The sequence below is a fragment of the Rhincodon typus genome, chromosome 34 (genome assembly GCF_021869965.1).
Source record: "Rhincodon typus isolate 14 chromosome 34, sRhiTyp1.1, whole genome shotgun sequence".
NCBI classification, from domain to species: Eukaryota; Metazoa; Chordata; class Chondrichthyes; order Orectolobiformes; family Rhincodontidae; genus Rhincodon; species Rhincodon typus.
Window position 1 is genome coordinate 23,762,643 of NC_063365.1, and position 18,348 is coordinate 23,780,990.

An 18,348-nucleotide genomic window follows, 5' to 3' on the forward strand; every position below is an offset into this window, starting at 1 on the left:
TTTACAGGCACATGAGTGTCTGGGCTAGCATTAAACTAATAGGTTACAACAGAGGAGCATGCTTCCGCTAGACTGTCATGCTTCAAGTGATCCAAGTTAAGATGGAATATGAGATGTATTACACTGTCAGTTCACGTGTTATGATGCAGTGATCATATGTATTTTAAAAGCATATCAACATACAGATCATGAGACATTATACCATACATTGATATAAACAAAATGGGCAAGTTCTATAACAGCTTGTTACTGTATGGTGGAAATCAGCACAACTTTCAGGGATAGTCCCTTCCTCCTTTCAAAATTCCCCAGTCTGACAATATTTTTCCATTAGCTGGATGTTAAAGGCTATAGATCAATCAAAAGAGCAACACAATTTTGTTTGTTATCTTTAGCTGCATTTTATTGGATCCTTCCTGCATATCATGCAGGAAGGTAATAAGGAAGGCAAATAGAATTTTGACATTTATTGCAAAAGGAAGAGAGTACAAAAGTAGGGCAGTTTTGCTGCAAATGTACAATGCATTAGTGAAACCACACCAGGAGTACTATGTACAGTTTTGGTCCTCTTACTTGAGGAGGGATGTAGTTGTATCAGAGGCAGTTCAGGAGAGGTTCACTCACTTGATTCCAGAGATGAGGGGTTTGTCTTATGAAGAGATATTGAGCAGTTTAGGCCGATACCCTCTGGAATTCAGAAGAATGAGAGGAAACCTAATTGAGGTATATAAGATACTAAAGGAGATTGACAATGTAGACGTGGAAAGGATGGTTCCTCATGTGGGACAATCCCGAACGAGAAGTCATAGTTTTAGGATAAGGGGTAGCAGTTTTAGAACGAAGATCAAGAGAAATTACTTCTCTGAAAACGTCATGAATCTGTGGAATTCACTACCCAGAATGCAGTGGAATGCTGGGGCAGTCAGTGAATATGAGGAGAAAAACAGATTTTTAATTAGTAATGGTTGAAGTGTTTTGGAGAACAGGAAGGAAAGCAGAGTTGAGGTTGAGCTGAGATCAGCCATGATTATATCAAATTCCAGAGCAGATTCAAAGGGGCTGAATGGCCTCCACATGCTCCTAGTTTTTACATTCCAATGTTATATTCTTCCTGTGAGCTCAGCCTAATTTTCCTCAGACATCCATTCTAATGGGGCGACCTGTGAAAATGAGGGAGAAGCATGTATCGGACAATAATGAAACTGAGTTTAACACATTAGAAGTCTTGAATACATTTACACAATAATATACATATTTGCCACAGAGAAAGAAAGCTTGGAAGGTTTGCCCAGGGAAAGGTTAAGCTCCATCCAATGGGAAGAGAAGACAATCCATGCAGACCTTGCACACTCATCTTCTGAAGGACAGTAACACCAGGGGATCAGCAACAGGTCCTGGTGTGGGAATGGGGGACTGAGCAGACATAAAAGGAAGAGAAGAAAATTAAAGACAAACAAAAACTCCCCTAACTGGTTGACTAAGTAGGCTCACAGCAGGCGAGTAATGATTGTCAGTGTATGGTGATGATTGTTATAGGGAAAAGAACCAATAATTGCAGAGGGTAGGGTTTGAAACACTATGACACTTCGATTAGGTTATCAATGTAGTCTGTTCTAAGTCTACTTTTATTTTCTAACTAACATATGGACACCAATACAACAGCTGTGAACAGCTGGCTTCTATCAGCAGGTTTCAGTCTTTCATGAATAATTGAGAGTCTGCAGAGGATTAGATGAGGTGACTGATACAGGCAGATGATCAAAAGGTATCCTTTGTGACAGGTCAGGTTGCATGTTTTTCAAAAGTAATATGGGGATTCACTAAAACCACAGAAGGATGAGTATTTACTTTACAGATTTACAAATAAAAGCTCTTTAACCAATTTAGCTGTAACTGTGTTTACACCAGGCCAAATCTTTCATCCTTTTAGCTTCTTCCCCTCATTTTCTGAATGCAGTGACTCATGCTTCTAGTTCCTCACCCAAGCGACCATTTCTATGTGAGGTCAGCCAATTAGTGCTAACCAGACCCTTAACCATGGCACCAAGAGGGCATCACAATTCAGAATGTCATCTGAGATGTCCATACGGCATTCTGAAACATCAGCTAAAATAATAATCAAGAACAGCGATGCTGGATGAATTTTCACCCAGATTAGCCTGAGGATTCCAAGCCCAATTTCACTCCCTGACGACTGGTCCAATTAACTACAGCATGGACCAGGGACATGAACATGGCATTTTCCTGATCTTTATCATTTAGGAAACAAAGTCCACCCTCACCCTCCTCAGGAGCCAAACATTTCCATTTGCAAAGAGGCTGATTCACCACGGTTACATTGAGATGTGCTTTCAAAACCTTTGTATCATTCAGGATGAAGGTTTAATGAATAATATTTCATGGGGTCAGTTGGCTCAGTTGGCTGAAAGGTAGTCAGTGATACCAACAGCTCGGGTTCAATTCCTGCATCAGCTGAGGTTACCTCAAATGACTTTCCTTCTCAACTTCCCACCTTGCCTGAGGCATGGTGACACCCAGGTTAAACCACCACCAGTTGTCTCTTTCCACTGCGAGAGCAGCCCTAGGGACTGATAAGATTATTGTAACATATCTCACCTTTTATAATATTTGATGTGAGAGGCAAGTTTTTTTACACAGAGAGTGGCAGGAGTGTGGAATGCACTGCCAGGGGTGGTGGGGGAGGCAGATACGACAGGGGAGTTTAAGGGACTTTTAGATAAGCACACGAATATGCAAGGAATGGAGGGAAATGGACCAAGGGCAGCCAGAAGGGATTAGTTTAAATTGGCGTATGTTCAACACAACATCATGGGCCGAAGGGACCGTTCCTATGCTGTACAGTTCTATGTTCTTTCTATTTCTAATGAACATTGGTTAGCAGCATGTAGAAGAGCAATTCATTAATTTCTACTTCATAAAAAGTTAATAATTAAGGATTTATTGGCAGCACTGTGACCTCACATTGCCAGGGACCCAGGTTCAATTCCAGCCTCAGGTGACTATCTGTGTGGAGTTTGCACATTCTCTCTGTGTCTGTGTGGGTTTCCTCCAAATGCTCTGGTTTCCTCCCACAGTCCAAAGATGTGCAGGCTATGTGGGTTAACCATGGGAAAATGCAGAGTTACAGGGATGAGATAGGGTGGTGGGTTTGGGTGCAATGCTCTTTAGAGGATTGATATGAATTTGATCGGCCAAAAGGCCTGTTTCCACACTATAGGCATTCTATGATTTTTCTGAAACAATCTATTAAAATTGTGAAGCTCAGACAAATTATAATGCCCAAATCATGCGCTTGAAGTTAATGTAGAGCTTTTAAAAAATTTTACAAGGCAATGTTTGGGGATTATTATTGCAAACATATTTGATCTACCTTGTGTTTGATTCTTTTGAAGTAAACAGGACTGTCTCCCTGCTGGGTTTACAATGTTGGGATACCACCTGGTCTCCATCTCACTCATCTCCAAATTCAGCGGCAGTTCATACTATCTCCAAATTCAGCCCCTTTGATTTTTGATCATGTCCCTTGAAAAGTTTCTGGCTATTAAGCAATTGATCAATAAATTATTTGTATTTTATTACCAAGTAAGTATATGGCTGATAGCTGACATGATCCAACCAAATTACTGTGACATTTCTATAAAAAGACTCCTTCCTTCATAAGAAGGATAACTTATACATTGTAAGCCCGTTTAATTTCATAGCCCCTTTACATGGTCTGAAGCTACATGGTAGCTATAAATGTGTCATGTTGTAGAAGAATTACCAGCACCGTAGAAACATTCCAGAGAAAACCTCAGTAGGAAAACTGAGTAATAGCTAGGTCTGACCAAACATATGTGCTGCCATGTGTCCTGGAAACTCTCAAAAAATTAGACAGTGATTAAAATGGGAAAATAAAAAGTTCATTAAATGTAGACTTTTTGACTTTCCAAAAGGTTTCTTGAGTAAACCATGGGGAAAACTTGTACTGGTTGCAATGGATAGCTACTTCATAAACACATTTCTTTCAATTACATTTACCGTGTTTCAACAGACAACAAGCAGAGCAACCCTTACTCCAGCTCTAGCATTTGAAATGTGCAATAGTTGTGCACATACACAACATGCACAACTAGTTTTAATCAAAGTGCCTATGTCACTTCTGATGATCAATATCATTCACTGATTATTTTTAATTTTTAAATAGGATTATTTTCTTGATCCTGCTCAAGGGTAAATGTTACCTTTTAATGAATCAGGAGTGGACATTGGTGTCTCCACTTCACACAATTCTCCATTTTGCTCTGGAATATGCTTTGGTGATATATTTTAAAATTATCTTCAGAATCCATTATTATGCACCAAACTATCTGAGAAACACCTTTAGGATCTTGAGAAATATTAACAACAGATGCTAAATGAACGTAAGTGGAAAGATTTGTTCCAATACCAACTTTCATAGAAGCGCAGAGAACAACATGGCATCCAACTGCAAGCAGCAGATAGCCCACAGGGTTCGGGTGCATCAACATTTTATGGTTATAGAGGTACAGGTTAAAGAATGTGTTCCAGGGTGAAAAGCTGGTCCTGACACCATCACCACAGCTGTTATTAGGTCATTGCTGGAACACATGTCTAAGCTCACCCATCTTCCAGAGACCAAGGAGAACTGCTTTGAGGGCACCAGGGAGGCAGTTGTAGAAGTTTGCAATATTCTTCAAGAATTCCTGCAGCCTAACTATTTCCTAAACTGTACCAGAGGCAAGCTCAACACTGCTCACAATGCTTATGCCTCCAGATATTTCATTCCAGAATGTTCTGTATAGACCAGTCCTTCAAAGTGAATATATAGACTGATACGACAATTGCAGTATCAGAAAATGCCATTCAGTCCAACTGGTCAATGTTAATGTTTTTCTCCCACCATACCAACCTCCTGCCATTTTATGTCATCCAACCCCATTGGTGTAATTATCTCATCCTTTCACCTTCATCTGTTTCTTGCTGTCTCAATGCTACAGGAGTATATATAGGTGCTGGGTGGCACGGTGGCTCAGTAGTTAGCACTGCTGTCTTACAGTGCCAGGGACCCAGGTTTGATTCCAACCCTAGGCAATTATCTATGTGGAGTTTGCACATTGTCCCCGTGTCTGCGTGGGTTTGCTCCAGTCCCCTCCCACAGTTCAAAGACATGGTGTTTAGGTGGATTTGCCATGCTAAGTTGCTCTTACTGTCCAGGGGCATGCAGTCTAGGTGGATTAGCCATGGGAAATGCAGTGTTACAGGAATAGGATAGGGGGTGTGTCTGGATGGGATGCTCTTCAGAGGGTCAGTGTAGAATCAATGGGCCAAATGGCCTGTTTCCACACTGTAGGCATTCTATGAAATGAATAATTTTTCAATTCCATGCTTTATCTGATACAGACATTCCCAAAGTGCTGATATATAATTAATTACTTTGACATTTAGTAAGTATTGTTATGGAGATAAATTTGACCGAAGTTGCTGAGTAAAGTAGAAACCGGTAAACAGCAATAACTTTTTTTGGTCGTGTCAGTTGAGGAAGGAATGTTGGCCATGAGTAGAGCTGTGGGATCTTTAGTGGCCACCTGAGTTATTGAAACAGGCAGACTATTCTAGCAAGTAACTATGATGGTTATTATTTCCAGCATTATATCCCCTCTCACAATGCAGCATTCGAAGGTCATGCACCCCAAATTAGTACAAGCATTGAGATTCAGAGTTATAGTTGTAAATTAAGCCAAGCTTGCATTCATGTCCCTTGTCACTGGACTTCGTCTTTGTTTGGAGTAGATTATAAGGCAGGAATTTCATTTTAGTAACAACATTTCAATAATAATATCAGCAGCCAATCAGTTTCCAGTTCCTTCATATTAATATTTTAGTTAAGGTGTGATCTTTCAAAGATTTTAAAAATGTGTGTGGTATCTGGCAATTCAAAATTAAATGCAATGTCACCCAAAGATTTGAATAAAGAAGATTTTGATTTGATTACAATAAAATCTAGAGGAGAGATAATCGGGTTGATTTTTCTCCTTATTTGGGCACTGCTCAGAGAGGGGCATCTGACAGGGAAGTCTGCACATTAACCAGAGCCGGAGATTTTCCTTTATTTGAATGGAAATAAGATCTGGAGGTAGCTGCAATCAGCATATAATTCTCTCAGCCATAGTTTCCATTCAGTGCTTTCCTTTGATATTCTTAATCCATTGACGGCAGTGTTCAAAATATACTCCCACGTTTAATTAACCCAATATACATTGCTGTGTGAGCAGCTTAATAATTAGACTTATGATTCTAGTCAGCAAAATAGTAAAGAAATGTATTACTGTGTCAAAACTTCAAAAAATATTCAGGTGATAGTTGGCAGGACTTTGGATCCTGATAAAAACATTAGAAAAAAAAAGAGGAGCTGGAGCAATCTATTTCATCCTTCCCAGTCTGGTCTTTAATTCAAGAAGTTCATGGTTCATCTTCTACCTCAGCTATAACTTCCTCTGTATCCTTTTGCATCCTCTTATCATATCCCTAATAAGAGATTGTAGCATTTTCCTGACATGGTTGTCAAGCTAACTTCACTGTACCTCCTTGTTTCCTCTCTACCTCCTTCCCTGTTTTTACTACTTTCTAATTCACAACACATCATTCTGGAAGATCTAAACCAAAGTACCCATTCGCCCTGTCGCCATTTCTTCTAAAACCCTAGGCTAGAGGTTGTTAGGTCAAGAGGAGTTTTTAAATTTTAATTTCTATTTTCTCCAATACTGTTTCTTCAATAATACTAATTTCACAAAATCACAGAATCCCTACAGTGTGGAACCAGGCCAGTCAGCCCAACAGGTCCACACTGCCCCTCCGAAGAGCATCCCGCCCTGACTCATTCCCATACCTCTGCATTTCCCCGTGTCTAACCCACCTAACCTAAACATCTCTGGACAATACAGGCAATTTCCCATGGTCAATCCACCTAAGCTGCACACCTTTGGATTGTGGGAGGAAACCCACGCAGACACAGGGAGAATGTGCAAACTCCACACAGACAGTCGCCTGAGGGTGGAATCAAACCCGGGTCCCTGGCGCTGTGAGGCAGCAGCGCTAACTACTGAGCCACCGTACCGTCCTAAAGTGTCTCGTTTTCACACCATCACTACAAAACTACTGGTTCAAATTTATGTTTAAATTTTCAGCTATCTTTGTTTCACTAAAAAGTCATTTTGGATTAAAATATGTTTTCTCAGCCCTAACAATGCAGGGATCATTTAGACAGCATTGGAATCTGATTGAATTAAGTCCTGGTTCCCTATTTAACTGAATCCTAGTTCTGGTCAGCAGTTAAAATCTCTTCCCAAAACCACAACCTGGCTGATGGCGTGTTTTGCGTTTTATTTGTGATGACCTCTTCAGTCACACTTTGTCATCTTTAGAGGACAGTTGTGTCAAATGGTGGTATTAGTGACCTGCAGAATATTGGGTATGAATGTGTAATGATTTGATTTATTATTGTCCCATGTAACTAGGTACGGTGAAAAGTTTTGTTTTGCATGTAGTACAGGCAGATCATGTATACAAAGTGCATAATAGTAATAGAACAGAGTGAGGAATACGATGTTACAGCTGCAAAGAGGGTGCACAAAGAGTGAGATCAACATTTAAATTTGAAATTTGAGAGGTATTAGATTAGTAATGAGATATCAATTGTCTTGAAGGTGAGTTTTTGTCTGGTTAACTGGAAGGAAGCGCCAGAATATTAATGACTGTTGCACAGATTATCACAAACAAGTCAATCATTTAACTCACACTGTTTTGGTGGCTGGAAGCAAATAATACAACCTGTACTATATTAATATACTAAACAGTGCATTAGCTGATAGGTTGTGGTATTAATTAGCTTTATAAAATGCGTGTAGGTGTGGTACACTGTTCAGCAATGCAGTACACATTTCACATCAGTCACCTGCTTTGAAGTCAGGTAGACATCTACCTGAACCCAAACCCACCAGTACCCCATGCAATACTGTTTAAGGTCAACAACCTTGGGGTTTTCTAACTGCAGTTTAGAACTTTTCTTACCCATTATTTTCCCTACTCTATTCTCCCAATTTGTGAGGACTCTCTACACTTTTGTACCAGTTAATTTGAAACACTATCAAGCGGAGACTCAGAAATATTATGCAGAAGACATCTTCTTAAATTTCTGCTCATCTGCTTCCACCAATGCTCATTAAAATATCCCTCATTGTCCCCTGGAGAAAATCCCAGAAGTGTACAGAAGCTAAAGAAGGAAAGTAATCTATAATTGCAAGTCTCCACTGTTTTGTGTCAAAGAATAAATTCTCCTCATAATGCAAAGTGAAGAAAAGTCACCTTTTTGTCCAGAGAGCAGAAATTCAGGGATTATCACTTTTTCCATTCAATTGGTTGTGCCTGAGTTAATTGAAACAATAACTATTACCAACAGTTTATTAAAAACTCAGTGGGGAAGGAATATTCCCTTATTCAAATCTGGGAAGAGAATGTTACTGACAAATTTTAGTCTCATTGTGGAAGCGAGTGTCTCATTTTCTAATTAAATCTGCCTATGAATGATTCTCTGGCAAAGCAGAGAGATCTACCTTAGAAAGCTTCAGTTGTTGAGGGGCTCAGCAATACCAGCTATCACTGAGATCAGCTAACATTCAGTCTAACACAGCTGGAGAAGATAAAGTTGTCTCTCCTGCTTATCTGACAAATTGAATGAGTTTATATGTGATCTCTGTGGCAGCAGTCTGAACTAATCCAGACTAACGTAAAATCATTGATGTGATCAGAAACTAATTAACTGCTCTTTGAACAATTGACTACCCAAAAGTGATGAGGTAAGTATGGCAATAGAAATTGACTACAGCCACGAAGCATTCATAGAGCATCTTTCCATACACCTCAGAAATGTCTTAAAATGCTGCACAGGTATATAAAGCAAGTTTCCTTGATTGTTGTCATTTATGCAAGGCTGGAAGTAATTTGGTGTTCAATAGGATTCAACGAATGTCAATGTCTAGATCATCAGAAGAATTCCCAGCTGAGAAGCAGCATTGCAGAATCTTGATGCTCTCCATATGAGCTAATGGGACAGGTTAGGGGTTAATAGTTCATGTAAAGGATGGCGGCTTCAATATTCCAGCATTCCTTCAGTTTCTGCTCTGCAACCAGGATTGGATACAAGTATACATCCAAGGGGTGGTTCTCATCCTGATCAAGGATTAAGCACACTTCCAACTACAGATGGCTCCAAGAGGGTAGATTGAAATTTCTTATATGGCAACAGGTTAAACAATGTTCCACTTGCTGCAGCAATTTCGCTAAGAATGAAAACGTCAATTTTTAAACGTTTTGAATCCTAATTAAACAAATTGTACCAATTAAAGTACATTCTCTACTCAAAAGAAAATAATGTCTATACTTACACAGAAGCCAAATGGTTCTAAATCTGTAGACTGTAAGCTGGGTCTTTTTGCTTCGTTTTTCAAATCTATCATTACCCATATTGCACAGAAGCTGATTGCAAACTACTTACGAACACAGATTGGAGCCCTTGCTCAGGGACAAATCTTTAGACAGTCTTTTATTCCTGTATGATGCAAAGTTTTCAGCCTCTATACCACCTCACCATCTCCAATTAGTTTGGTGAAAACAATTTCATTTAAAGTTTGGCATTCTCAGTATTTTGTTTAAACAGATAAATCTGTATATTTCAATTTTTGTTATATCTTAGTAGCAAAGTAATGGCTTCCTTTGGTCTTCGCTTTAGAAAGGCTTGCATAAAATATCTGTTATGAAATACTCCCAATTTCTGACATTTTTGGCATTCATTATGACAGAAATCACTCAGGGAAATAAGGCTGCTTTCCGTTGTAGAGTTGCGCTCATTGAAAGCGCATAATTTAAATTTTGAAAGGAAATAAAACTAAGTAACAGCAAAGTGACAAATATTAAATCCGACTTGGATATAAATTACAGGCAACAATGATAGTCTCTGGAGTAGTGTAATCATAGAGAGGCATTTTCTCTGCATACCATATGTAGTTTTGAGAGGACAGTATTGTTTCAGTTAACTTCCCAATAGCTGTACTTTATAGTCCTAACACGTTGTTACTCCATGTTGAAGTTGGTCCAGCAAATTAGTGATTTCTTTTTGAATGGGACATTTCAAAACAATAAAGTATCAATTCCAGATGCAAACATATTTGTTTTAAAGTTCTCTGAATTTTTGTTCTCTTTATGTATGTGGGTGCTGCAGCATGTATCGTTTTCGATATTTGGTATCCAGTTGGGACCAAGTGTACTCAGTTTGTATGCAGCCTGGGCTAGAGTAAAGATCCCTTTATAGCGTTTCAGCAATGAGTCTGCTGTACCAAACTGCATCTACATTGTATACATAGGCAACTCTTGTGTGAATTTTTAGATTTTGTGTCTTCTGCTTCAAAGTATTGTGCTGCAGATTTGCATTAATAACTGGACTGAATAAGGCCAAATCCAACTTGCCAAGGACTACATTCCTCACCTGGGTGGTAGCTCTCGGCTTCTTCCTTGACCAGAGGCCTGAACAATCCCCATCCACCACCACTCTGCTCAGCCAGGCTGAACCTGTTATCTCATTGAACAATCTTATTCATCTCACTTCTGCCAAGTCAAAGGAGTGGCAATGGGCATCCACATGGGTCTCAGTTATGCCTGCCTCTTTATGGGGTAAGAGGAACAATCCTTGTTCCAGTCTTACACTGACACTCACTTTACAATCAACAAGCAACAATTTGTCTATTTAACTCTAACAGTGAACAAATTAAATAAACTATTAACAAACCGAATAAATCCTTTCTAACGACTAACTATTCCTGAATAAAGCAAGATCCTAAAGGGTTGCTGTTCCAATAAATACAAATCCCACTGATATAAAAAAGAATTTAGTCTCTTGAAATTACAGCCAGGTTATGTCTTCTGGAATGTTCTGTGCCTTCTCCATCGATTTTTCTGCCAGGAATATCAACTAACTGTGCTATTGGTACTGTTGGTATTTAGCTGGTGCTTTCTCTAATACAAGAGGGAGACTGTGTGAGTCAGTGATTCTCTCTTGACAGCTAAGGGCTACTAACTCTGACAGATGGCAATTAGCTCTGGGGCTTTGTCCAACTGTTCCCTTTGTTTTTTGCCATTAATGACTTATCAATTCTGCTCACAATAGGATTGGTGCTATGCTGTCAAAACTATCAGATTTAAATTTAATTAATTTTTGGTATCTAAGTGTCTGGTTCAAATTGATTGGCTAAATTCAAAATTTGCTGTCTTGGTAAAAAAAAGGCTGCTTTGCCTGCTAACTGTACGGCATTTCGATGCACATGGTTCAATTCGGGTGCTCTCTGTGTACTTGCAAACTTTCAAGCTGCTGCTCACAGACATCCATTTTAAATCTCTATGCACAGAAAAAGCACATGATCTTTTAAATGGCCCTCACAATGCTTTCACCCCTAGTATTTTACAAACACCAAATTCTAACTTCCTGCCCCTCCCAATCCACAAGTACTCTACCCAACTTCATAACACCTCCCAACACACAAGGGAGGTTTCTGACCCATTTTCTGGCTTAGATAGACAGGATAAATGAGTGGCTTCAGAGATGATGCAGGAGGGAGGTGTTGAGATTTTTGGCACGTTGGGACCGGTTCTGGGGGAGGTGGGACTATTACAAATTGGACGGTCTACACCTGGGCAGGACTGGAACCAATGTCCTAGGGGGTGCTTTTGCTAATGCTGTTGGGAAGGGTTAAAACTAATGTGGCAGGGGAATGGGAACCAAATGAGGAGGTTAGTGGACAGTAAGGAGGTAGTAACTAAAGCCTGTAAGGAACTAGATAATGAAGTCAGTGTGACTAAGGGGAAGAGTAGGCAGAGAGCAGATGATGAATGCAAAGGGACAGGTGGTCTGAGGTGCATTTGTTTTAATGCGAGAAGTGTAGTAGGTAAGGCAGATGAACTTAGGGCTTGGATTAGTACCTGGGAGTATGATATTATTGCTATTACTGAGACTTGGTTGAGGGAAGGGCAAGATTGGCAACTAAATATCCCAGGATATAGATGCTTCAGGCAGGATAGAGAGGGAGGTAAAAGGGGTGGAGGAGTTGCATTACTGGTCAAAGAGGATATCACAACTGTGCTGAAGGAGGGCACTATGGAGGACTCGAGCAGTGAGGCAATATGGGCAGACCTCAGAAATAGGAAGGGTAAGGTAACAAAGTTGGGGCTATACAAGAAGCCTCCCAACAGCGAGCGTGAGATAGAGGTACAAATATGTAGACAGATTATGGAAAGATGTAGGAGCAACAGGGTGGTGGTGATGGGAGATTTTAATTTTCCCAACACTGACTGCGATTCACTTAGTGTTAGGGGTTTAGATGGGGCGGAATTTGTAAGGAGCATCCAGGAGGGTTTTCTAGAGCAGTATGTAAATAGTCCAACTCGGGAAGGGGCCATACTGGACCTGGTGTTGGGGAATGAGCCTGGCCAGGTGGTTGAAGTTTCAGTGGGGGATTACTTTGGGAATAGTGATCACAATTCCGTAAGTTTTAGAATACTGATGGACAAAGATGATAGTGGTCCAAAAGGAAGAGTGCTGAATTCAGGGAAGGCCAACAATAGCAAAATTCGGCAGGAGCTGGGGAATGTGGATTGGGAGCAGCTGTTTGAGGGTAAATCCACACTTGATATGTGGGAGGCTTTTAAAGAGAGGTTGATTATGAGGAATAGTAAGGGCAAGATTAGGGAACCATGAATGACAGGTGAAATTGTGAGACTGGCAAAGAGGAAAAAGGAAGCATACATTAGGTCTAGGCAACTGAAAACAGATGAAGCTTTGGAAGAATATCGGGAAAGTAGGACCAATCTGAAATGAGGAATTAAGAGGGCTAAAAGGGGTCATGAAATATCTTTAGCAAACAGGGTTAAGGAAAATCCCAAAGCCTTTTATTCATACATAAGGAGCAAGAGGGTAACTAGAGAAAGGGTTGACCCACTCAAGGACAAAGGAGTGAAGTTATGCGAGGAGTCAGAGAAAATCAGTGAGATTCTTAATGAGTACTTTGCATCGGTATTCACTGAGGAGAGGGACATGATGGATGTTGAGGTTAGGGATAGATGTTTGATTATTCTAGGTCAAGTCAGCATAAGGAGGGGGGATGTGTTGGGTATTCTAAAAGGCATTAGGATGGACAAGTCCCCAGGTCCGGATGGGATCTATCCCAGGTTAGTGAGGGAAGCAAGAGAGGAAATAGCTGGGGCCTTAACAGATATCTTTGCAGCATCCTTGAGCACGGGTGAGGTCCCGGAGGACTGGAGAATTGCTAATGTTGTCCCCTTGTTTAAGAAGGGTAGCAAGGATAATCCAGGTAATTATAGACCGGTGAGCCTGACGTCAGTGGTGGGGAAACTGCTGGAGAAGATACTGAGGGATAGGATCTATTTACATTTGGAAGAAAATGGGCTTATTAGTGATAGGCAGCATGGTTTTGTGCAGGGAAGGTCATGTCTTACTAACTTGATAGAACTCTTTGAGGAAGTGACAAAGTTGATAGATGAGGGAAGGGCTATAGATGTCATATACATGGACTTCAATAAGGCATTTGATAAGGTTCCCCATGGTAGGCTGATGGAGAAAGTGACGTTGCATGGGGTCCAGGGTGTATGAGCTAGATGGATAGAGAACTGGCTGGGCAACAGGAGATAGAGAGTTGTAGTGGAAGGGAGTTTCTCAAAATGGAGAACTGTGACCAGTGGTGTTCCACAGGGATCTGTGTTGGGACCATTGTTGTTTGTGATATACATAAATGATCTGGAGGAAGATATAGATGGCCTGATTAGCAAGTTTGCAGATGACACTAAGATTGGTGGAGTAGCAGATAGTGATGGGGACTGTTGGAGAATGTAGATAGATTGGAGAGTTGGGCGGAGAAATGGCAGATAGAGTTCAATCCAGGCAAATGTGAGGTGATGCATTTTGGAAGATCCAATTCATGATCGAACTATACGGTAACTGGAAAAGCCCTGGGGAAAATTGATGCACAGGGAGATCTGGGTGTTCAGGTCCATCGTACCCTGAAGGTGGCAGAGCAGGTCGATAGAGTGGTCAAGAAGGCATATGGCATGCTTTCATTCATCGGACGGCGCCTTGACTTGGCAGGTCATGTTACAGTTGTATAGGACTTTGGTTCGTCCACATTTGGAATACTGTGTACAGTTCTGGTCGCCACATTACCAAAAGGATGTGGATGCTTTGGAGACGGTGCAGAGGAGGTTCACCAGGATGTTGCCTGGTATGGAGGGCACTAGCTATGAAGAGAGGTTGAGTAGATTAGGATTATTTACATTAGGAAGACGGAGGTTGAGGGGGGACCTGACTGAGGTCTACAAAATCATGAGAGGTATAGACAGGGTGGATAGCAAGAAGCTTTTTCCCAGAGTGGGGGACTCAATTACCAGGGGTCACGATTTCAAGGTGAGAGGGGAAATGTTTAAGGGAGATACGCGTGCAAAGTTCTTTACGCAGAGGGTGGTGGGTGCCTGGAAAGCATTGCCAGCAGAGGTGGTAGAGGCGGGCACGATAGCGTCTTTTAAGATGTATCTATGCAAATACATGAATGGGCAGGGAGCAGAGGGATACAGATCCTTGGAAAATAGGTGACAGGTTTAGATAGAGGACCTGGATTGGCGCAGGCTTGGAGGACCGAAGGGCCTGTTCCTGTGCTGTAATTTTCTTTGTTCTTTGTTCTAGATTCCATTTTCCTTACAAACCTAATGTAATCCTTAGATTATGAATTAACAATTTGGAAGAAATACAATTTTAGCAATTTTTAATAAGCACATTCTGTACTTTGCTTTATCACTATGGCTTTTAATAAGCAGTTATGATCTTTTAATTTATTCTCTCGCAGGATGTGGCATGCAAGTTGTCCCATTTGGTGGTTTGACCAGGTTGATGCCTCATTTTTAGGTATGCCTGGTGCTGCTCCTGGCATGCCCTCCTGCACTCTCCATTTAACCAGAATTGATCCTGTAGCTGGATGGTAATGGTTGAGTGGGGGATATGCCGGGCCATGAGGTTACAGATTGTGCTGGAGTACAATTCTGCTTCTGTTTATGACCCACAACATCTCATGGATGCCCAGTCTTGAGTTGCTAGATCTGTTCAAAGACTATCCCACTTAGCACGGTGATAGTGTCACACAGCACAATAGAGGTTATTCTCAATGTGAAGGAGGGACTTTGTCTCCACAAGGACTGTGCGATGGTCATTCTTACCAATACTGTCATAGACAGATGTACCTGCAGCCGACAGATTGGTAGTATGTTTTTCCCTCACCAACTGCAGCAGACCCAGTCTAGCAGCTACGTTCTTTGGGACCTGACCAGATCGAACAGTAATGCTGCTGCCAAGCCATTGAAATACCCCGCCCAGAGTACATTTTGTGCCTTGGCCATCCTTAGTGTTTACTGCAAGTTTTGTTCAACATGGAGGAGTACAGATTCATCAGCTGAGTGAGGACGGGACGTGGTACTCAGCAGAAGGTTTTCTTGCCCATGTTCAACCTGAAACCATTAGACATCATGAGGTCCAGAGTCAATGTTGAGGACTCCCAGGGCAACTCCATTCCTGATGGTAAAACACTGTGCCCCGACTTTTGCTGTGTGTCTCCTGCTGCTAAGGACAGGAGATATCCAGGGATGGTACTCGTGGTGTCTGGGATCTTGTCTGTAAGGTACTATTCTGTGAGTATGATTATGTCAGGCTATTACTTGACCAGTCTGTGAGACAGCTCTTGCAATTTTGGCAATAGCCCCCAAATGTTAATAAAGAGGTCTTTTCAGGGTTGACAGGGCTGTTTTTGCCGTTGTCTTTTCCAGTGTCCAGGTCGATGCCAGGTGGTCCATCTGGTTTCATTTCTTTGTTGAGATTTCATAGAATTTGATACAACTGGGTGAGTTGCTAGGCCATTTCAGAGGGCAGCTGAGAGTTGACCACATTGCTGTGGCTCTGGAGTCACATGTAAGCCAGACCAGGTGAAGATGGTAGATTTCCTTCCTTGAAGGACATTAATGAGCCAGACAGGTTTACATTGATTCTACAGTTTAAATGATAAGAGCAGAAAACAGTCTCAGTTGGGTTATATTACATTTTACCAACATTAGAAGATGGCAAAAATTGCTGCAAATATTATTATGTCCATTGAACATGTCTTCAAATAGGTCAGAATTTTTACTTTTGACAGAGACATAGAGCCGTTGGAAGTAAATAGTTGCTAAATTTCTGCTATCGTGTTGGCCACTAAACATGGTGGCAATAAACAATGGAATAAAAATGGAACAGTTACACTATAGTAACCCAGATGTAAAACACACAAAAAAATGACCTGTCTCAAGGGTTCCTGGACCTGAAAGAGAATATGCTTGTAATTCTGACATAACTGTCGATCCATCCATTCATCCCTGAGAGAGGACAGCAGAATACTATATTGCAAGAGGGAGGGAAAATTTCAAACAAATAATTTTAACTAAGAAAAAACTGAGGAAAGTGTCAGACTTACAGAGAATTTGAAATTGAGGACAAATTAGAATACTGTCATACAAGAATCTAGTATTTGGGTACATTGAAGGTAATCAATGATAGTTGACACATATTTGTGGGAAGTAGATTAAGTTATTTCTAATTTATTGCCATCTGGATGAAGGAAATTTCACATTTTGATTTCTAGAATCCCCTACAATGTGGAAGTAGGGAACTCAGCCCATCAGGTCCACACAGACCCTCTGAAGAGCATCTCACTCAGTCCCACCACTTACCCTATCCTTGTAACCCTGCATTTCCGACAGTTAATCCACCTAAGCTGCACACCCCGGACATTATGGGCAATTTAGCATGGCTTTTCCACCTAACCAGCACCTCTTTGGACTGTGGGAAGAAACTGGAGCACCCAGAAGAAACCCACATCAGCACAGGGAGAATGTGCAAACTCCACACAGTCACCTGAGGCTAGAATTGAACCCAGGTCCCTGGCACTGTGAGGCAGCAGTGCTAACTACTGAGCCACTGTGCCACCTTATGCCATCCATGCAGCAGGTTGCTGCTTAACACATTAACAACAGATGTACCTTGATATAGTGAATGGTGCATTTACAAATTGACCAGAAATAATTTCAGGTCAGTAGTGGAGTTTCATAATGAATCAGCCCTGGGACTGCTCATAATATTTAATAACAAATTTTGATAGGCCTGTTCTTAGCAAAAAGTCTAAATTTGTTGGTGGTATTGGATGTTTCAACAATTAAGTATCGAATTACATTTGGCATTAATGTGTTAAAAATGGAAAATGCCAAGCACTTAATGAATAGCAAGACAACAGAGCAAAGGAGTGTGGTAGTGAACCTGACACTGAAAATGTTTCTATAATATGAAGCAATAATTGGTGGATGAAAGAACACTGGCTTGTAGCCAGATGTGTAAAGTGTCAGTCTGAGGATGTAATAGTGATAGGGTAAGAAAAAGATTTCCTACGTGCATGCTGTACGGCAGAATACTAAATTAATTTATAAACAAAATGTCACTGTTTTGCTGCACTTACACACAAAGGAAACTTTCACTCAGAGGATACTATATCAAATTTGATTTACCATGACCACAAAAAGGCAGGGAATTGAACAGGTTTTTAAATGAAAATGAAGAGATCTCAGGGCTGAGTCATAGGGACAGTTTTAAGATCATGGTAATTTCACAACAATCAAATATAGTTGGAACATTTTGTTTAAGAATCATAGAGTCATAGAGCCCTACAGCATAGAGATAGGCCCTTCGGCCCAAACTGGTCAATGCTGACTAAAATGTCCATCCATGCTAACCCCATTTAATTATTAAAAGAGAATAGATCTGTTGGACGATAAAGTGTCCATTGTGATCCTAGTGACCCAGAGACCATGATTAATATTCCAGGAAACAAAGTAGCAGTAAGGAAGCAGGGGGGTTAGTAAACAAAATTAGAGCACATAGGATTAGGATAATACTCTTGCAAGGATTAAGAATGGATCATTATCAGATTGACAAGATAAGACTAGTGGGTTGCTGTAAGGATGGGTGCTTGGGCTTCCATCATTCCCAATCCAGTGACTTGGGTGTCAGGACTAAGTGTAATATCTTGAAGTTTCCTGATCACACGAATCCAGTTCTGAATCTGAATTGTGAGGAGGATGCACAAAGCCTTCAAGGACATTTAGACAGGAGATGCAAATGAGCGAGCTTATGGTAGTATGGTA